This window comes from Scomber japonicus, chromosome 2 (assembly GCF_027409825.1).
Source record: "Scomber japonicus isolate fScoJap1 chromosome 2, fScoJap1.pri, whole genome shotgun sequence".
Taxonomy (NCBI): domain Eukaryota; kingdom Metazoa; phylum Chordata; class Actinopteri; order Scombriformes; family Scombridae; genus Scomber; species Scomber japonicus.
This window is the reverse complement of record NC_070579.1, coordinates 38,523,301-38,546,886: the sequence shown is the minus strand read 5'-3', so window position 1 is coordinate 38,546,886 and position 23,586 is coordinate 38,523,301.

Genomic DNA, 23,586 nt, shown 5'->3' with positions numbered 1-23,586 from the left:
GTGTGAAGGTTTATTATAGCAAGCTGGGACAAGCTTGAATTATGAGAGCACACATATTCACACACACACATGCTACATGGTTTAAATGAGCTCAGATATTTATGAATTCAATCAATTTCCATGTGATGCCGAAAAAAAAAGAGAATGATCAACTCTACAACATTACAGCTGCAGTTCAATGACAGAGAAAAGTAAATGCACATTTAGGGGTGTACAATTAAAGGAATGTGAAATTTCAACTTAAAGGCAACTTTAGAGTTTAATAACATTAGAATATACATTTTTATGTATTCAATATGTTTGTTAGTGTTAATACTGAATGTAAACATAGATTTTCATTGTATACAGGAAAACTCCACAGAGCATCTTTAATAAAATAATTAAATAGAGTTATGTAAGCAGGTTGGTCTACAGTACATGAAAGAAACATAACATATTATTTTAAAGTGTTGCCTCATAATATATCTTAAATAAAAAAGTTTTTTTTTGAGTGGGGGGGGGGTGGGGGTGGGGGGGTGGGGGGTCAAACCCATGACACCACCTTTGTGTGGCATGCACCTTAACTGCTCAGCTACCTCCAATCATACACCTTATTTATAGAGCACCTTTCAACATGGGATGTAGCTCAAAGTGTTTTATTGAGAAACATACAAATACAATATTATATGGGCAAATATACAATACAATTAAAATTAGACCATAAGTTAAATAAAAGCCAGATTAAGAAAATATGTTCACATCTCTTATTGTCATAAAATGCAGAGCAGGGCCTTGTTTCAGGAAGCAGGTTTAGTGAAAACTCTGAGTAAGTTGACTCAGAGTTCAAGGAAACTCTGGTTTTTCAGTTTCACAAAGCCAGTTCAGCTTAACTCTGAGTCAGTTACCCTGGCAACATACTCCGTGAACCTAACCTGCTTGCTGGCAGGTTTTCTTCAACTAACCCTGAGTTTCTCCTCCTTTTTAGTTGAAGCCTGCAGACTGAAGGAGGTGTCAGACATGGTGTGTCCTTTTCTTAAAGAGTCAGTTAATATTGAAGCATAAATCTCCGTCAGGGTGATCAGACCCGCTGGGATGTTTTATTATTCTCTGATGATGTTCTGTTTGAGTGTTTCCATTTTTCTGTACAATCAATAATGTATCTGAACAATATTCTCAGCCCTCGTATCGTCTGTATGACACCACATGGACATGCTCTCAGTTCAGAACTAATTCTTTGTGTTGTACTTTGTTTTTTTCTTTGCCAATAGCAGTTTTATATGTAACATCTGTGACACTGAGCTGAAGATAGAGGCTGAAAAAAGCACTTTATTCTCAGGCTGAGCAGAAAAAAAAAAAAAAAATCCCAGGACATGACTAAAGCAGAGCAAACTGAACCTAAACACACTTCATCAAACAGAGGAGCCAACAGAGACTGAACTGAAAACCAATACTTAAATACACCACAGCTGATTCCAAACAAGATACAGGTGAAGCACAGGAGGAAATCAACAGCAAGTAAAAGTAACAAAAACACAAGGAAAAAACATTTCAAAAATAAAACAGGAATTAAAACACAAACAAAGTTCAGGCAGGATGTGACATCATTTAAAAACCAGTAGTAGCAGATCTATGTAGGCTGGTCCTGAACCATTTAGAGCTTTAAGAACAAGTAAAAGAAGCTTCAAATCGATTCAAAAACATATTGGGACTATCTGAATATTCAACTTCAACTTCTTCATGTCTGTTGGCTATGAGCAGTCTCTGTACAAGCTTTATACACTTGTACAAGTTTTATACACTACCTTATATACCCTTATATGATGCAACTCACACCATTGACTGGTAAAGGGGTCAAAGGTCATTGAGCAGGAGTCAGCTGGAGGAAAATAAACACTAGACACTAGAGAGCATCTTTGAACAGAGACAGGAGTTATGATTTCTACCCATTTACAATGACCTGTTATCATGTGATATATAAGTCCTCCTTACAGTAGTCCTGTACAGTACTGATAAGTTTAATTTGAAGGCCATGTGATATGATCAAAACCTCAGGAAATACCTAAAGGAAGTAAACCATTACTACCACAAAATGTGTGTTTGTTTCAAAAATAACAGTTGAAAAAGTGGCAGAAATACAGTAAAGACTGTAATTTGAACACAGAAGCTAAGTCAGGACACACACACGCCCACACACACACACACACACACACACACACACACACACACACACACACACACACACAGGGAGACACAGTGGCAGACTCAATGACAACAGATAGTGGCAGATTTATACACACAAAGGAGAGATATCCACAGTACACACACACACACACATGCACACACACACACATGCACACACACACACATGCACACACACACACACACACTCACAAATAGTCACTGAGAGAGAGGCTTACAGATGCTGGAGAGAATAGTAGACAGACAAATGTTACATATCCACTGGTGCAAACATAAACACACACACACACACACACACACACACATGCACACACACATAGAAATAATTCAACTGCAGGTTGCCCATGTCCGATACCCAAATGCTGTGTGTCTGCTAGATTCTGACTGATCCTGACACTGATCCCATATTTTGACTGGGACCAGCCTCTCCCGCTGACACAAAGCAGACAAACAGAGCACATCTGATTCCACATAACAAGAGTAATCCCATCACTCTCTCTCAAACACACACACACACACACACAAACACACACACACACACACACACACACACACACACACACACACACACACACACACACACACACACACACACACACACACACACACACGGCAGCATGATGGGTTTTGACACCAGTGGACATGGACTGTATGCAGGTCTCTGATACTGATAGTCACATTTCCACAAGATATGACTTTATATCCTTGAAGTAGGTTTTGTTTTGTTTGAACAACAAATTAAAGTATATGTAAAAAGAAATAATAATTATAATAACTATAATATTAACATATAAGAAAAAATAAGGAGGGCTAATTTTTTAAGTGGGAAATAAAAATAAAACAAAATTGAAAATCTGGAGAATTTCCACAAACAAAAGAAAAATGTTTTTTGAAAAAGGTTGAACAAGATCACCAGATGATTGTTCATGGCATAGAAACAGACAGAAAGGCAGCTTCCATCAGACTCCAGGTGAGAGGCTGATAGGAATGATTCAGGGCTGATTGTCACTAGTTTTATGGCTTCATTTGGTGCAGTCTTTTAGATCTGGTGAAAGGCTAAGCAGCAGAATGTTGTGAGGGCTGCAGGGAGGAATGCTCATATCATTAACACTAATGTGGACAATAACCATAATAATAATAATAATGAGAGGGAGAATTTATTGATGCTTTGCCGAATGGATTCCAAATAAATATTGTATTTTAGATCTATTGATAACATGTCTGTGATTATTGGTGTATGTTGAATTTTTTGTTTAAAATTCCTTTATTCAAACCACACAGGGTTCATTTGTCATGTGTTTTAATCTGGCTTTTAATTAGTGTCATTTTAACTTATTTTACTAAATTAATCGTTTTACAAATTAAATATTATTATATTTTTGTCTAATTTTATTATTTTATTTGTTTATTTGATTTGATTTTATTATTATATATGTATCTATATAGCACTTATTAATATTATTATTATTATTATTATGTAACAATATTGCAACACCTCTTTGGAATCAGAGGTAATTATTTGTTATAAACAACACGATTAAGGGCCTTAAAAAATAAAGACAAGATAAATATGACATTATATATATTTGTGTCTTAATTCTATCATTTGACATTTTGAGCCCTAGCAAAAAATGAATAAATAAAATAAAATAAAATAAAAAGACAACACTTGAAACCTGAGCAGGAGACAAGAGGCGAGAGACTCTGTGAGTGTGTGTCCAAGAGTTTAGGAGTGTAAATGAGTGAAACTGCAACAAACACACACGATAGAAAAGATGACTGCTTGTTTTCTTAATTAAATCATTCTTTGCATAGTAATAAATGTCATAATCATGCAAAAACTCTCTTCTTATGTGCTCAAAATGTGCAATCACGTGCTCACATCTAGACATACTGTACAGACAATATAACGTTTTTTTTTCCTCTATTTTCTAAAGTTTCCTCGTAAATTTGAAATTTAAAAACTGGCAGCTTTATTCATCACTCTGCATTCTTCAAGTGCTAAAAAATTATTCCAAAATGTCATGTCATTCAGTGAGCTACGACAATCCTCCTACACCATGGAGGGCGGGGGTGGAGTGGTATGCAAAGTCTGTGCAGTGGCTTTCTGCTGGGAAACTTTATTTATCAGAAGTTGGAGTTGAAAGACTGAAGTCCAGAGTGTTTGTTGTCAATGAAAGCTGCTCTACTCTCCAGCTGCTTTCAGGATAGTTGGTCTCATCTTACTGGTATATGCATGATGGGATGCACACACACACACAGAGATAGAGAGAGAGAGAGACAAACACACACTGGTCTGTCTCCAGAAGCATTGTATTATTGATAGAGAAGCAGTCAGAGAGCAATGTGTTTTTCACCATAGCTGAATAAATCAACACCATGAATAAATCACCAAATCAAACCATATTTACAGCCAGGGAGAGGGCATCAACCTTATCCTGCATCTCTCTCTCTGTTTCTGTCTCCATCGCTCATTCTCTTCTTTTTAATTACCTCTCATAGTTTCAATCCTTCTTCCTTCCACTTGTTCTTTTATTGCCTGTCCCGCTCCAGTCTCTCTTCACTTTTGTCCATCATGTCAATGACAGTATTGTAACTAGTTCCATGTAATGATGTTACCTGATTGAACATGTTACTGAATACTCATATTGCTGTTTTTAATTCTTTGAAAACAATATTTATTTATATTTAGTAGATAAATGATGATGTTGGTTTATTTGGAGCACACATGGGCTTAAATGGAGTCACAGTACCAATTAAACCCACTTTATTCATCAAATATCTTTATTTTATATTCCTAAATCTACATGAACTAATGAATACATTTTACAATGAGAGATAAATGTTGCTTTATATCCCAATCCACTTTATTAATATAGCAGGATTTTAACAAACACAAGGTTTCCAAAGTGCTGCACAAAAAGATAAAACACAATAAATAGATAACACAATAGAAGCACAATAAAAAGATGAAGTACACAATAGAAAGATAAAAGCAATAAAAATAAAAATAGAATAAAATAAATGCAAGATAAAAATATGCATGAATACACATGAAATCATAAAATCAACACCCTACATGGTGTCAAAAGCCAAAGAGAAGAGATGGGTTTTAAAATGAGACAGAGAGGAGGCCTGTCTAATGTGCAGCAGCAATTAATTCCAGTGTTTTGGAGCTGCAACCACAAATACTCGATCCCCTCTGAGTTTAAACGTAGCTTTAGGCACTGTCAGGAGCAGCTGGTCAGCTGACCTGAGAGATCGGCTGGGGGTGTAGGGGTGCAGCAACTCAGAGAGGTAAGGTGGGGCAAGGCCATTCAAGGCTTTACAAGCAAATAAAATCATTTAAAAATGAATCCTAAAATGGACGGGCAGCCAGTGGAGTGAAGCTAAAATAGGTGAAATGTGCTCATACTTGCTTGTGCCAGTTAAAAGACATGCAGCAGCATTTTGTACCAGTTGAAGACGACCGATGGAGGACCACATTATAAGAAATGATCTCTCTTATAAATCATGTCAGTATCCATGAAAAACAGCTGATCTTAGATTTTGGTGCTTGATGGGAACATTTACCCTAACAGCTGAAAGCATTGGTTAGAACATCAGAAAAGTCATCAAATGTAATAATTACATTACTGTGATGAAGTCGTTGAAATAATTACATTACGTATTACATTTTAAATACTAGTAATCTTTAATCTATTACATTTCCAAAGTAACCTTCCCAACCCTGATGTTTGATCAGATTCTGAGTTTTCTTACATGTTAACACAGAAATTTACAACTCAGCTCATACATAAAGTGTTTCAAAAATCAAAGGCAAGTGAATTTGTGGTGCTGAGTGTGTGTGTGTGTGTGTGTGTGTTTCACAAGAAACTGTACATTACACACAAAAAATCATTTCATTAGTAGAGATAAGTGAATGAGAAAAGAATGATGTTTATTTTATAAGTACAATGAGATCGTCATAAGTCTTTGACATGCATTCAATGAGGACTCAGAACAGCCGCAAAGCAGTGGTGGGTCGTCAGGGCCTGCAAGGCCTTCTCTGCTGGCCTAAAAATATTTGAATAACAGACTTATGTTAATTATATTTTCCATGAATACTTATTAAATAACTCTAAATTGTCTGTTCACTTCCTTTCATAGCTTTTCCCCTGGTTGCGCTGCTTTTGTTGCAAGGGTCAAAGATATCTGCCCGGAGGCCTTCACAATCAGTCCTGCGGGCCCTGTAGCATAAAATAAGTGTTGATCAAACTGTTGCTTTAACCAATCAGATTTTGAGTTGACGACACCAAGGCCATCTAGCAGGCGTATGGTAACGTCAGCGTATTCACACCCTTTGATTGGACAGAGCCAGAGCCAGAGCTAGCAAACTGCATCTGTTGCGAGCTGCGCATAGTTGTGTTGGTTTAATAGTTGTTTTGTTGACCCACAATGGCTGAAGGAGGAGATGAAATGGATTTGGTTGCAGATTTACTGTCAAAGCCATTTTCAAGGCGGTCTTTTCAAGAAAAGCTGGACATTGTTAAGAAAAGCCGGGCAACTCCAAAGCTAGCAAGCCTGTCACAATCGGGAAAAGGATTTGTCCGCCACTTTCAGTCAACTAACTATGAGTGGTACCCCTGGCTCACAGGCTCCGAGGAACACTGCAGATTGTATTGCTGGGAGTGCTTGTTATTTGCTATGATCGACATGGTGTTTGGAGCCACACTGGGTTTGCAAATTTGACTTTGCCTAACCATAGCAGCAACGAGACACCAAAGCACTGCCACACACTTACAAGCAACGGTGCTTTCCAAAACTTTTGAGGAAACCAGAGTGGATCTACAGCTGAACGAGCAAATGCGCAGGGAAACGGAGCTCCACAACCGAAAGGTGAAGAAAAACAGGGAAATCTTAAAAACACTGAGACTGTGTCATTTTTTTGGCCAAGCAGGAACTTTCATTTCGGGGACACGATGACAGTGCTGGATCCAAAAACAGAGGAAACTATGTGGAGCTTCTTTCTCTCATTGCTGAGAACAACACGGATTTACATTACCACCTGTCCACTAATGTTTAGTGTGACGTCGGGCAAAATACAAAATGACCTGATCACTGCTATTGCTGAAGTGATGAGAGAAGAGATCAGAAGGAAAGTTAATAAAGCACCATTTGTCTCTGTTATGGTGGATGAGACGACAGACGCGAGTAACGCAGCACAGCTCGCACTGGTCCTGCGTTACAAAACGGGCACAGGTGTCAAGGAGCGGTTTGTCAGATTTGAAGATGTTACCAGTGGGAAGCGAGCCGATGACATTGCAGGTCTTATCATCCGATTTTTGAAGGAAAATGAATGCCTGAATAAAGTTGTGGCACTGTGTTATGACGGTGCAGCGGTCATGTCATCTGGATTAAATGGGGTGCAGGCTAAAGTTAAGGAGAAAGCACCTTTGGCTTTATTCATACACTGCTATGCACATTGGCTAAATTTAGTACTGACTCTGGGGGCCTCAAATGCAAGATCTTTTTTGCCCACCTCAATGGCCTTGATGCATTTTTTTCTAGATCGCCTCGGCGCACGCAACTACTGGACGAAATATGCCAGCGGCGTCTCCCTCCTGTGGCACCATTGAGTGGGAAAGGGGCCGATTCGAGGAAATCTACGAGGCCACTGAAAGCACCACAGGCTCTCCGACTGCACGAAGAGGTCCAGCGCAAGATCCTCGTGCTCACTACCACCAACTCCACGGCAAGACTCTGGACAATATTCTTTGCCAGACACAGACCAGATTTCAAGACCATGAAAAGTTGATGTTTGTCACCCTTCTCGACCCCCAGAAGTTTCGGGAATATCAGAAAAAATTCCCGCATGTAGCCTTCTCCAGCTTAACGCAGAGCCACGGAACACTTTTTGATCTGTCTCGGCTGAAAACAGAACTGACTGTAATGTATGCCATGGATGATTTTGCAGGAAAATCTCCCACTGATCTCCTTGACTTCCTTAAGCAGAAAAATCTAAGTGAGAGCATGGGGCAGCTGTACACATTTGTGTGTTTGGCCGTGACCATCCCCGTGTCCACTGCTTCTGTCAAGCGGACCTTTTCAGCCTTTAAGCGAATTAAAACTTATGCCAGAAATACAACAGGGCAGGCTCAACTTTCAGCATTAGCTTCGATGGCAATAGAAAAGGACTTCTTGATGAAACTGAAATGCAAGGATAATCTGTACGACAGAGTAATTGAACTCTTCCTGAGGAAAGAAAGGAGGATGGATTTTGTGTACAAATAATCAGGATTTTTGGTATGTAAAATGCTGCTATTTTCCTAAATATTGATGCAATTTTATGAGGTTATTATTGATGTTTTTTTATGTGTGTCGCAGCTGTTGCTGCAGTAGAAGGAGACTTGTGCACCCTGGGTTTGTTTCTTCAATAAAGGCATTTATTCTGGCTACATGAGTTATCTATCTGTGATGCGGCCGTTTATAATGCATTTCTGCATAATAAGATGGTTTCTATAGCCATAAAGTAGTTATTGACAGGTGGATTCATTCAGAAGGAGCACTACTGAAGGCCTAGGTGTGAAATGCACAGCCCGCCACTGCCGCAAGGTATATCCTCCATGAAGTCCACACACTGCTGGTGATGATGCTGATGAAGTTGGATGAAGAGAGAGAGAGAGAGAGAGAGAGAGAGAGAGAGAGAGAGAGAGAGAGAGAGAGAGAGAGAGAGAGAGAGAGATTTAAAAATACCACAACTAGATGATTAGCTAACAATCAAAGTGTGGCATCGTGCTATTGGATAACGTGAGTAATATGTGACTGAAGCTCAAACTCTGCCTCCTGAACTTAGAAAACCAGGACATGAGTGAGTATACACAAGGAAACTAAATGTCTTTTTTTCGTCAGACATGTTGACATCACAGTAGGGAGAGCACAGGTTTAAATAATGCAATTACTGCTGACTGAAATCTATTTAGCTGCTTCAGTTCTGGCACATGTTGAACTACTAAGAACTTACATGTCCATGTACCAAATTATTAGTCTTACTAATTAATAATACAGTTTACACTACACTCCTACAGGCTGGGTACAGGCTTATAAGGATTTAACCAGTGGTGGAAGAAGTACTCAGATTCTTCACTTAAGCAAAAGTATCAATACAACTATGTAAAATATTCCATTTCAAGTCAAAGTCCTGCATGAAAAGTCATACTTAAATATAAAGTATTACAGTAAAAGTAGTGCAGTATTATGAGTGTTGTCGTATGCAGTATTACAGTAAAAGTACTGCAGTATTATGAGTGATGTAGTATGCAGTATTACAGTAAAAGTACTGCAGTATTATGAGTGTTGTAGTATGCAGTATTACAGTAAAAATACTGCAGTATTATGAGTGATGTAGTATGCAGTATTCCAGTAAAAGTACTGTAGTATTATGAGTGATGTAGTACGCAGTATTCCAGTAAAAGTACTGCAGTATTATAGTGATGTAGTATGCAGTATTACAGTAAAAGTACTGCAGTATTATGAGTGATGTAGTATGCAGTATTACAGTAAAAGTACTGTAGTATTATGAGTGATGTAGTACGCAGTATTCCAGTAAAAGTACTGCAGTATTATAGTGATGTAGTATGCAGTATTACAGTAAAAGTACTGCAGTATTATGAGTGATGTAGTATGCAGTATTACATTAAAAGTACTTCAGTATTATGAGTGATGTAGTATGCAGTATTACAGTAAAAGTACTGCAGTATTATGAGTGATGTAGTATGCAGTATTACAGTAAAAGTACTGCAGTATTATGAGTGTTGTAGTATGCAGTATTACAGTAAAAGTACTGCAGTATTATAGTGATATAGTATGCAGTATTCCAGTAAAAGTACTGCAGTATAATGAGTGATGTAGTATGCAGTATTACAGTAAAAGTACTGCAGTATTATAGTGATGTAGTATGCAGTATTACAGTAAAAGTACTGCAGTATTATAGTGATGTAGTATGCAGTATTCCAGTAAAAGTACTGCAGTATTATAGTGATGTAGTACGCAGTATTACAGTAAAAGTACTGCAGTATTATAGTGATGTAGTATGCAGTATTACAGTAAAAGTACTGCAGTATTATAGTGATGTAGTACGCAGTATTACAGTAAAAGTACTGCAGTATTATAGTGATGTAGTATGCAGTATTACAGTAAAAGTAGTGATATATTATATATGACATCATTAGATTATTAATAGTGAAGCATCAGTGTTAGAGCATCATGTTACTGTTGTAGCTGCTGGAGGTGGGGCTAGTTTACACTACTTTATATACAGTTAGCTAGTTTACACTACTTTATATACAGTTAGCTAGTTTACACTACTTTATATACAGTTAGCTAGTTTATACTACTTTATATACAGTTAGCTAGTTTACACTACTTTATATACAGTTAGCTAGTTTACACTACTTTATATACAGTTAGCTAGTTTATACTACTTTATATACAGTTAGCTAGTTTATACTACTTTATATACAGTTAGCTAGTTTACACTACTTTATATACAGTTAGCTAGTTTACACTACTTTATATACAGTTAGCTAGTTTACACTACTTTATATACAGAGTTACGCCTGGCTCTGTGGCCGCAACAAAAACAGATAATTGGCATGTGTCTTAAACCAAAGCAGGTTGATTTATTTACAAATTCAGGAGTTAAAGTTACAATGAAGTGTGACAGTGTACATCAGTGGTGTAGAAGGGTGCTTGTAGGCAATGTCAAATATGTGGTGCGTGTTGTCTAATGCGAAACAAAGTAGTACAGCAGCAGCAGCAGTGTGTCGATCCAGAGGGGGAGAGAGCGAGGACTGAAGCCAGCCGGCTTAAATCAGCTGCAGAGCCAGGGCACAGGTGCTCCCAATCAGCCATCTCCTTGCAACCTGCAACACACAGCCACACCCACAGGACACAACCACACCCACTACACACACACACAGGACACAGCCAAAGGCTGAGGGCCGTAACACCCCCCCCCCCCCCATAAAGTCAGGGTCCCAAATGGAACCCTGGCACCACATGTCCAACTCTATCCCCTTAATGTTATTAACCAAAGCAAAAATTAAAAATGAGAAAAAAGGACAAAACAAAACACCACCACCTCACCACCTCTGTGCCTCATAGGCCCTCAGTTCTCCTCTCCATCCCCAGCAACTGGTACCAAGAAGCTCATTTAAGAGGAAAGAGGGAGAGCAGAAGGCACCTGAAACAAAACAGAGATGAATTAGTACACAACATTAATCACAAGGAGCCCTTGACAATGCATCTGCAACTACATTGTCCCGCCCCTTAATATGACAGATCTCCAAACTATACGACTGTAGCCATAGAGCCCAATGAATCAATCGCTGGTTCGGACACTTCAAGGAACTAAGAAAGGTCAAAGGGTTATGGTCTGTGAATACCACAACAGGTCCAGCACTAACATAGACACTGAAATGCTGCAAGGCCAAAATCAAAGCCAAGGTTTCCTTTTCAATAACCAAGTAATTCAACTGATGTTTATTGAACTTCCTTGAAAAAAAACAAACAGGCTTATCAACATCCAAGTCATCAGGTTGCAGTAACACTGCTCCCGCCCCGACATAACTGGCATCCACCTCAACTTTAAAGGGCTTATTCCACTGAGGAGCAGCCAAAACTGGAGCATTACACATGAGGGCCTTCACATTCTCAAATGCAGACTGACATTCAGAAGACCAGTCAAATTTTACTTTATTCCTCAACAGATTGGTTAAAGGCACCACCACAGTAGAAAAATCTCTACAGAAACAACGATAATACCCATCAAGCCCCAAAAAACGCATCAGCTCCTGTTTTGTTGTAGGCATGGGATAGTTATCAATAGAGCTTGCACCTTTGCTCGCACAGGGCACACCTTACCCTGACCCACAACACGACCCAGATAAGAAATTGTGGCCTTTGCAAAGTCACATTTTGCCAGGTTCACCGTTAGATGTGCTTGAGCCAAGCGGTCAAACAACCTCCCAATCCGGTCAAGATGAATGTCCCAATCATCAGAGTAAATGACCACTTCGTCCAGATACACCGAACAACCTTCCAGATCTCCCACAACCCTGTTCATCAGGCGTTGGAAGGTCGCTGGCATATTCCGCAAACCAAAAGGCATTACTTTATATGAATACAACCCTGTGGGTGTAACAAAAGCTGAAATGTCCCTCGTCCTCCTAGACAACGGAACCCGCCAATAGCCTTTGAGCAAATCAAATTTGCTCACAAATTTTGCCGACCCCACCTGATCGATGCAGTCCTCCACACGAGGGAGAGGAAAACAGTCCGGTTTTGTAATGCTATTAACTTTACGAAAATCAGAACAGAACCTGGGTGTTTTATCCGACTTCGGCACGAGTAAACAAGGCGAAGCCCAGGAGGAACAGGATGGTTCTGCAATGTTGTTTTTCAACATATACTGAACCTCGGCGTCAAGACACTTGCGCTTCTCTGGATGAACACGATAGAATTTCTGTTTAATAGGCTTAGAATCTCCCACATCAATATCATGTTCAACCAGGGGCATGCAGGTAGTTGTATCACTGAATAGACATGCATAACGTTTAATCAGACCAGCTAACTGAGTGCGTTTAGCAACCTCCAAATGGCCGAGCAAACCATCCACATTCTCGGCCATAAAGTAAAGCATCATCAGGGCCTGACACATCATCTCCTCCTTGCTCTGCCACAACAGGGGATAAAGACACAGACACCCCAGCAGGATGACATCATCCAGCTTTAACTTCTGCTGACAAGACTCCTGTACCCGAACATGGTTCAACAAATTTACATGACACAGTTGAGTATCAGATTTACGATCAGGAGTAGCAATCAGATAATTCTGGTCAGACAACTTTTTAACCACAGAATAAGGGCCAGAAAATTTAGCCTGAAATGGAGACGTTACAATAGGCAAAAGAGCCAAGACCTGATCTCCTGGGAGAAACACGCGATTCTCAACCTTTCGATCATAAAGTCTCTTCATCTTACTTTGTGCATCAGCCAACTTGCTCCTGGCAACCTCCTGGGCCTTATACAATCTGTACCGAAACCCATGTACATACTCAAGCAAGCTCTGCGGTGGCTCTGTTTCCCTCCAGTTATCCCGCAAAAGAGCCAACGGACCTCGTACCATGTGGCCGAACACGAGATCATTGGGACTAAACCCTGTGCTCTCCTGAACAACCTCTCTAGCGGCCAACAACAGCCATGGTAAACCCTCCTCCCAGTCACCCTTCAGCTGAACACAGTACGCACGCAACATTGCCTTTAGTGTCTGGTGAAAACGTTCCAGAACGCCTTGACTTTGTGCATGATAAGCAGATGCCCGATTGTGCTTGACACGTAACTGCTTTAAAATCTGTGAGAACAAGTGGGAGGAAAAGTTTGATCCTTGGTCAGATTGGATCACCCTAGGAACACCAAAAATGGACAGAAACTGCAACAAAGCTCGCACTACAGACCTAGCTGTAATTGTGCGCAGCGGATAGGCAGCCGGATATCTGGTGCTCTGGCACATCACTGTCAACAGATAACATGCTCCAGATCTCGAAGGAGGCAAAGGCCCTACACAATCAATAATGAGATGCTCAAAAGGCTGAGTTATAGCTGGTATTGGGTACAAAGGGGCAGGTTTAAGGGTCTGATTCGGTTTGCCAGTAAGTTGGCATGTATGACACGACTTTATGTAGGCTGACACATCTTTTTTCAATCGGGGCCAAAAGAAATACCTCAAGATGCGGTCATATGTCTTCCTGACACCCAAATGACCACATTCATCATGGGAAATCTTCAGCACCAAACTGTGCAACCTGAAAGGCACAACAACTTGGTAAATAGGATCACCAACAATTTTCCCACTGAGGCACCCCTTCCTCATCAACACCCCGTTTGACAAAATAACACTGGGCATGATTTTTTACTTCCACCACAGGACAAGCCTCCCCCAGCAAAGCCTTGAGAGAACCATCAGCCTGCTGCTCTTCCACCAACTCACTGCAGGAGACAGACCAAGGAACCTCAGAATATGTTAAATCACACTGCGGTGTAATGTCGGCCTCTTCCACAGCACCTCCAGCAGCCTGAGCGCGCGTCATGGCACGCGTCACAGCGCATGCTGTAAATACATCAGGGAACTCCTTCTCGTTTTTATCATGTTCACAACTAACGAGGGGTGCCGGAACCACGATAGGAGGTGAAACATCAGCCCACACTCTACCACCACATATGTCATTACCCAGGATCACTTCGATCACATCCAAGGGCAAAGTCGGCCGCACACCAACCACCACGTCACCCTGAAACAGATCACAAGACAACCTCATTTTGTGTTGAGGCACACGCAAGACTTTCATCCCCATCCCAACCACAGGAATAATGAACCCGTGTACGTCTCATCTGAAAAAGGTAAGACTGATGTTAATATGAATGAATCGAAAGCAGCAGTGTCGCGCAATATCTTTACGCGCACTCTGTCATCACCACCTACTAGGGAAACAAAACCTTCACTGATAAAAGGCTCAAAAGACGTATGCCCTACACCTGACACTTGTGGCACCGCCTGACTCCCTGCCTGAAACTTCTCAGAGACTGGCGCAATGAACATTGCCAGTTTGGGCGTAAAACTGGACTCTGTATTCTTAGACCTGGACTTTAAAACATAACAATCACGCCTCCAGTGGCCCCGCTTATGACAATAGTTACAAACTTTGTCAGACTCACGAGCAGCACGTTCGTTCCCCTGCTGTTCAAATCTAACTGGGCGCCCAGACCACACACTGGCCACTGAGGAACTGTCCCTGAGCCCGCTACCGCGAACAACAGAACCACCTCGACCGTGCGTCAACACATAGTCATCAGCTAGAACAGCCGCCTCCGCTGCCTTCTTAACCTTGCGCTCGCTTATATATGTTGCAATGCGCTCTGAAACAGAGTTCTTCAACTGTTCTAATATAACTAACTCACGCAGATCATCATAAGATTCAACCTCGGAGGCCACACACCAGCGATCAAAATGAGTGGATAAGTCCCGTACAAACTCCATATGAGACTTTTCCCCTTCCTCCAATTCCTAAACCTCTGGCGATAAGCCTCGGGGACCAGCTCGCCTTTAGAATAGCTCACCTTTAGAATAGCTGACTTGACCGATGCATAATTCCCACGCTCACTGCTACTCAAGGAGGAATAGGCTTCCTGCGCTCTGCCGGTCATCACACACTGCAACAATAAAGTGCGCGTCGCCTCAGACCACCCCCGAGCATCTGCCAGCCGCTCAAACATCAGAGAAAACGTCTCCGGATCTCGCTCATTAAATTTAGGGACAAGCCTCAAGTCACTCAAGTCATTAACAGTATCAGGTCTCCCCTGACTTCCCTCAAACACAACAGGACGATCAGTCAAAACATCAGACATAACTCTCCCTTCACGAACTAACTGCAACTTTTGTCTCTCCAACTCCAGTTTTACCAATTCAGTTTCCTGCTTAATTTTCTCTAGAGACAATTCCTTCTCCATCTCCAATTTCATGCGCAAAAGGAGTACTGCTTAGTTGTGCCTCATCACATTATACTACTAGTCTAGGTGGTTATGTAAACCCAAGTTACAGTTATTGATTTACGATAAAAAGTGTTAAATGCTGCCCTTCTGTGGTTAGGGTTTTGCAGTATTCTGCTCAACAAAAGCAGTTGTCTTATTTTATGAGACATTAATGGGTTAATTGTATTACTATGTTCTTTAAAAGAAAATTTAAATAAGGGAATTTCATAAGGTACTTGTCTTTAAAACCTGAGTTTAGTTTTTGACTAACTGTGGCCTTTCATTTTACTTGGTACTGACATGTATGCCAGTTATCTAAATGCTTCACTGTATCTCACTCTGGTCCAGACAGCTTAGTTGCATTGTCATGTATGACAAGTATACTTAGTCCAGACTGTATCTCAGTACGTACGGCTGGGGACAGCCTTTGTCTTACCAGGGGGGAATATGTAGCAGTCGAATATATGAAATGTGCCTTTAACGTGTGTTGCTCAACAGTGATGTCATCAAGCAGTTTCTATTGTTTTATTGAGCTAGTTGAGAGCGCGCACTACGCTGGTCGGATTGTGTATATGCGAGTTCCTGCTTTCTTCTCTATCTCTCAACTCAAGTGACGATAATAAGTCCGTGTGGTAACTATTTTTGTTCATGTATGAAGATATAGTAGCCGTACAACGAGCTTGGTAAGGTTGGAGTATTTTAAGTTTGTGTATGAATAAACGACGGGCATTTGTGAAATCCCACACACGTGAGTCCCTCACTCCAAGCTACACACAGACCCAAAATCGTCACAACAGGTAGCTAGTTTACACTACTTTACATACAGGTAGCTAGTTTACACTATTTATATACAGTTAGCTAGTTTACACTACGTTATATACAGTAAGCTAGTTTACATTACTTTAAATACAGTTAGCTAGTTTACATTACTTTAAATACAGGTAGCTAGTTTACACTACTTTATATACAGTTAGCTAGTTTACATTACTTTAAATACAGTTAGCTAGTTTACACTACGTTATATACAGTTAGCTAGTTTAGTCCAGTGGTTCCCAACCTAGGGGTGGAGCCCCTCCAAAGGGTCAGCAGATAAATGTGAGTCACATGAGTCAGATGATTAATGGGAGAGGAAAGAAGAAAAAAGTTCCAAAAACTGAAAACACAAATGTGTTTTCAGTTTTTGGAAACACCAAGGAAATCAAGCCAAGTACTTGTAATACAGTATTTTTATAGTGCTCCATTTGTACTTTTACTCACTCTTTCACCTCTGATTATTACTGAGTTCATCCTGATTCTCCCAAGTGCAGAGAGAGATCAAATCAAACAAACAGCAAACCAAACAAAGTGATCACCTCCAATGATAAGGAAGTTTCCCTCTCCTCTCTTCACTGTGACTGCTGCTGTGAGCAGACCACAGGGACCAACTGAAACAGCTGTAGGCAGCCCCTCTTAAACCCCATTATGATGGAATTAACATTGCAGTGGGAGCTGGGGAATAAAATGATCACTGTCCTCTGTGCTAATTTAATTCATCATTTTTGGGGATGACGTTTTAACCATCGCAAAATGAAACAATATCGTCAGTAATAGACATGGACATTCACAAGGACTAGCCAACAGAGAATAACTGCTTCCATCAACTTCCTTCACTTTCACATGCAAGTCAAATTTCACACAGAGATGATAAAATAAAGAAGAAGGACAATTTCGCTCCAGACAGGATTTAAACTACAGGAGGAGCAGTGAGTTAGCAGGTAGGTAATAGCAGCAATCACTATTTTTGGAGTGGGGGGTGAAAAATGACCCACGTACATGCTCTGGATTAGAATCACTGAGCTGTAAGTAATGTAAAAATAACCCTAACCCCCTCTAGAGGAATCAATTCAGTCCCAATGGGGCTTTAGGAGATGTAAATGCTCAAATGTGTTGTGTAGTAAAGAACGTATTTAAACCATTTGCATTACTAATGAACACGTTTCTGCCCTTTTCAACCATTAATCATCAGTGAAAATGCCTTTACAGTCCTCATCAACACATCTACCAACACCTTCACATCAGTCCACTAAAACCTGACTCAAAACAACAACAGGTCATAGGTGAATGTTTTCCTTCAATTCTACAGAGATACAAATGTTTCTGAAACACCTTGACGTTCTTTCACTGACATATTTTGCACTGGAGAAATAGCAGCTTGAGATAATAATAATTGAAATTGAAGAAGATAATAACATTTATTATTAGCTGTTATTAAAGCGAGAGGAAATTTAACCATATTGAAATGTGACAGGACTGTCAGAAGGGCAATAACCTTTGACTGACTTATCTCCAGCTGTAATATATCATGGCCAAGGTATCATGTAGAGACAAATATTTGATTATCTTATTGAAAATCCCACCGTTTGCCCACAGTCACCTCCAAATACCAACTGATTTCTTTATTATCATCATATAATTAAACCTACATTTTATATATTGTATATATTGTATATCAGGACATTAAATAATCTTCTCTGGAATAATATTTCTCTGAAGGTAGATCTGAAGTCAGGCAGAGGACGAGGGCAATAACCTTTTGCTGCTTATTGAAATGCAATATATCATGCTCAGAGTCTCAATAACAGATGCTAGATAGTTTGATTCAATAATATGAAAGTGAAGGCATTTAAAGGGACACTAAAGGAGAATCCAGCTGTGGTGTTTTAAATCTCTTTACTCTCACAGAAAAAAACTGAAAAAAAGAAACACTGTTACCTATTGTCTGGTCCACTTAGCATTCTAAGTATTCTCAGTATTCAACACTTTTTTTCCAAGCACACAATAACATACAGAACATAACATTTATAAACCTTTAAATGTCCTGCAAATAACTCATATCACCAACAACATGAAAATGACAATTGATAGATTTAAAGATAAATTAGCTTCTATACCTATCTATTTTGATACACACGTTTTCAACAGGAATTTAGAATTAAATAAGCAACAATTACACAATGTTTAACATTATTAAACAAAATATTTATTCCATTCAACATTGCATCAATCCACTAACTATTCCTATTGAAGTATCAGGAACTATTTCAATGTTGTTCTCACCTTAACTTAGTCAAAACTGGCAAAAATATTCATGACTTCCTAAAAACTTGTGGCTTACTGATTGACAACGTCCATGTTGGATGCCTCAAATAAAAGGACCCCTGGTGGTTTATCTGTGCACTACATGTATCTGATCGTATACAACCCTAACCCTAACCCTAAAACTCATATATCAAATATGATTCCCTTGGCGTTATAGGGTTAAAGACTTGGTGGATCAAAAGAAATGAACAAATCAAACTCAAACCACCAAAAACTGTTCTAGCTTCATTCTGCTCTCTTACAGGTAATAGTTAATTGGGTTGTACTGTTCCTGTTGATAGACTGCTTACTATTCTTATGTGTGCTTATTAAAAAAGAGAAAGACTTTATCCTTGCAGTGACATGTTCCAGTGACATTTAAGCAATGCACTAATCCTCTCTACTCTATTTTTTGCAATCTAATGCCAGGTTAAGAGCTGCACATAATTGGGACAACAATAAGTTTAGTGCATTCCTTCAATCTGATCAAGACATTTAAAACAGTGAAGCACGGTAAAGCTGGTACTGTAGTTGTGAAACTACCAGCCAAATGCTGGAAAGTACAGAGTTGCTCTCGTTCCGCTCCCCTCCTGTTTATCTTCTGACACTACCACAAATATATTCCACTATGTCTGACATTTGTTGGCCCAAGCAAATGAGCCCAGCAGGACTCATATCATGGGGAATCAAGCTGAGTTCAAGTCACAGTGGGGGTCATATGAGGAGAATCAGACTGCTGTCCTCAGCTCAGTGGGGTTGACAAGAGGAAAACCAGCCTCTACTCAACTCCTCACCAGGGCTCAAAAGAAGCCTATCAGCCCTGATTTACTCTGAGAATGAAGCTTAGACTGACAGGATGGGAAGGATGGGATGGGACAAAATATCACACTTTATTTTTTTATTGAAGAAGACAGAAATAAATCAAGCTTGGTTAATTTATTAAATGAACTGCATTTAACACACTTGAGATTCAACAACCTCCCTCTGTCTCAGTGTATAACCTGTGTGTGATAATCATTTCTGCTATAAAATGTGGCTGAAATATATCAAAAACCAGAGACCCTCTCCTGTAAAGCCATTGAAGTAAACTGTAGTGAAAAGAAGAGATTAAGAGGAGACATAGTGACACAACCATCATTAGAAAAACAGAATAGTGGCTGAATGAATTAAGACTATTTTTATCAAGAGAAAAGATGAAAGTAGTATAACCTAGCTATGCCACAAAATTTCATTTCGAGGAGGTCAGAGTGGATGGACTGGTCAAAAAGGAGTGTGATTTTGGCACAGGAGACAGTACCCATTCTCTATTATCAGTCAACCTCAATCTTTCCCTAATCTTTCAAAGTAGTTTATATAACTCTACTCATGATCTTTCCCAGAGGTTAAGTGGGTGCATATACTCAGGTATATAGTGTAGATCCAACTCTGGGCAGGAGGCTTTACAAATGCCATTAAGAATAGCCACAGATACATCAGTGCGCATCATGCAGAGTAGGTTGCAGGGTATAATGTTACCATCTTGTGTAATCTATGGCGTTAACTGCCCACAGGAGACATGTGTTCCCTGAATGGAGCCTTTAAGGCAGAGCATCCTTCCAGGCAACATAAGTACCAGACCTCAGAGAAGCACTGCCTTCAGGACAAAGACAGGGTGTATGTTGTTTATTCACTTCCTTTTTCTGCAACAGTCATGATACAACATATATATGTTAGTTGATTTTGATTTTTCCAGGAGAAATAACTGGAATCAACACTAAAGACTGAATGAGTGGTAGAGGCAGGAGTAAAAATAAGTTCAGCCTTTGGTACAAGGTTGAGATGGCCTAACTACATACTGAGACAAATTTACTGAAGTGTTTTATGAATGATTACTTTCAGAGGATGACAGTGGAACCTGACATCTCCAAAAGAAATAACGAAATATATAGTTTCTTACTGCCTTTAAAAATACCCATTTGAGCATTTTCCTAGTGTCACTGTCAACATTGTTCAATGACTTCCAAAATCATGTTCTTGTCATTCCAATGTACATCAGGGAATAGTAGTAGTGTTATATGGCTTCAGCCTTTACTGGACCCTGACCACTAAATACATCAAACTAAATTTGTCAAGTTAAGTTGTAGACTACAAATCTGGTAATTTGTATGATCATTGAGTGTTTTACTCAGCTTAAAGACTGTGTAAAGTGAATTCAAACATTTTCTTCTAAACACATTAAATAGGTCATAAATATATTTCTAAAAAAGGTGTAAAAAACATTTCAACCATTTAGATTTGAATTGTGGAGCTAGGCTTCACAAACTGTGTTTCAACATTTCTGTGTTCAGGATTTAGTGGTCTGAAAATCACTGCCGCGTTAGCATAAACCAGCCCCTGCTGCTGTAGAGGTATAAATACATTCAGCACACACTACTACTACTACTACAGTTAGCCAGCTAGCTGAGTTAGCCGCCGAGCTAGCCACCAAGGTAGCCACTGAGCTAGCTGCCGAGTTAAGCGCCAAGCTAGTAGCCGAGGTAGCAGCTGAGTTAGTTTGTTATATACAGTCTATGGTTAGCACAGGCGGGGAGTTCTGGTCCTCTGAAATGAGGCCAATGCGGAAGTAACTTAGAACTGCATTCTACCAAAAGTTTCTGGTAGAGGTGGTGACTTTGATTGACAGGTGACACTTGGTAGGGGGCGATGTTTCAGTGGACTCGGCGGGCACTCCCACAGCGTTTGGTAGCAGAGAAAGAGACTGAGTTTCAGACAACTTTGAAGCCTAATTTCATATATTTGGCGATTTTTTTAATCATTCAAATTTGGCAGGGTGGTTAACAACACACTTTTTCTGTGGTATGTTAAACTCAGAACACATATTTATTCCTACTTTACACGGACTTTAACTGTGATTGTGTTTGTCATGGTGCCAGCTCACGTCCTATAGAGACTAGAGAGTAGGTTACACTATGGCCAAACATACACTTTATAGTCAAATTCTTCAGTTCAGTCAATCAAGCTGACACTAAAGAGTTTATTCTCATTGTAAACATTTGGAAAAACTCCTCTGAATTTGATAGGACCAACTATGGTTGGTATAGTGTGGTCAGTGATTGGTAATCAATCATCTCTCAAACAGAGATCAATACTCACTGTCCATGAGCATTTGAAAAGAATTACAGTTATCGTGGTGTTTGATGACAATGCTTGATAGTTTTCCTCTCAGATCATTATCTTCATCACTGTATGATATCATCACTGGATGATGTCAACATCATCTCCAACCTGCGTTCAGCATCTCTGTCTCCAGAAGCAGCCTGCAGAGCTGAGAGGACAGCAGCTACACCTACTGCCTTCACCAACCAAGAGAGTTTGCATATTGGCACAGTTGGAAGAAATCGACAGCCTTTGTATTTATGATGATAAATCATATGATGATACGTCATATATAAATCAATGTATTGATTCATTGGCTTTATTGCCCCACCAACCATAGTCAGTCAGCCTACCTGTCTGCTTGAAGTGAAAAGAGGGGCGCTCACAGACAGATTGGGAGCTGATCAATCAATGGAGATACAGTAAACAACACATACAGCAGGATATCCAACACCTCATATGGGCTTTGTTCCGAAAAAACATGATGATGCTTTCTCACCATCAAACCAAGACTTAATTCTCCATGAGATCAACTTATTTTCAGACTGTAGTGTTTCCTGAGCTGTGACAGTCTACAAGAACTTGCAAGAGTCATGTTCAATTTCTATGTTTATCGGTTGAGGCTGCTAATTTTGTTCGACCCTATCCTCTTCTTATTGACTTCATTTCACAGCCATCTGTTCAACTGAGTTATGTTATCTATTTCTAATATTAGACTTGATAAAACTCTCTGTATTTATCAATAGTGGGTGGTATATTGGCAGGTTTCCAAAGACAGGCAGGTGAAATGGAAATTCTGAACTGCCTGTTGTGAATTCAAGTGTGAATGTCTATGTGTCAGCTCTGTTCTGAGGTGAGCCCTGACTCTCACTCTGTGCATCTTGACCCTCACTACAGAACAGCTTAGAGAATGGGTGAATGGGCAAATGCTTTGGTTGGAGGAGAAGACAGCATTTGGAACAATTCTTTAAGATTTTTTTCTGTCTGTGGAGCCCTTTTGTTGTCTTTACTGGCAAAAGAGAAGATTCAAGAGCTCACAGGTGTGGGTCGCAAGTCTAAGCATTCCAGACAGCAGAAGTAATGACAAAAGTGAATAAAAGATCTGTGCCAGTTTATGAAGTGTGAGGAGGTGATGAGTTGCAGGTGAGGAGAGAAAGCCAGGTAGCTGGAAGGTAAAGGAAGGTAAGTCCGGGGGCATCTAGTGGACAGCTTGAGGATGGCAGGGCTGGAGAGTTGGAGGAAAGAATGTGGGAGACAAAGACAGAGAGTAATGTAGAGGGTTGGAGATGGGAGAGTGTGGCTGCAGAGAGAGACTGACACCACCCCTTTAAACATAACTGAGACATGGAACAAGAATACATTTATGTAGACACAAATAATATACAGTAGGTTATGTATTCATGGCTGCTAATATTGAAATTGTCTAAATAAAGTACCTGGATACTTTTTTGATACTTGTAGCTTTTGCAGGCTTGTGTAGAATAGCAGGATTAGACTCAACTTGCTGGGCAGATGTTTTTCTAATGTGATCATAAGCATTTACACCTGCATTAATATGCTTTCTTCCTTATCCAGAAACATTATCTACAC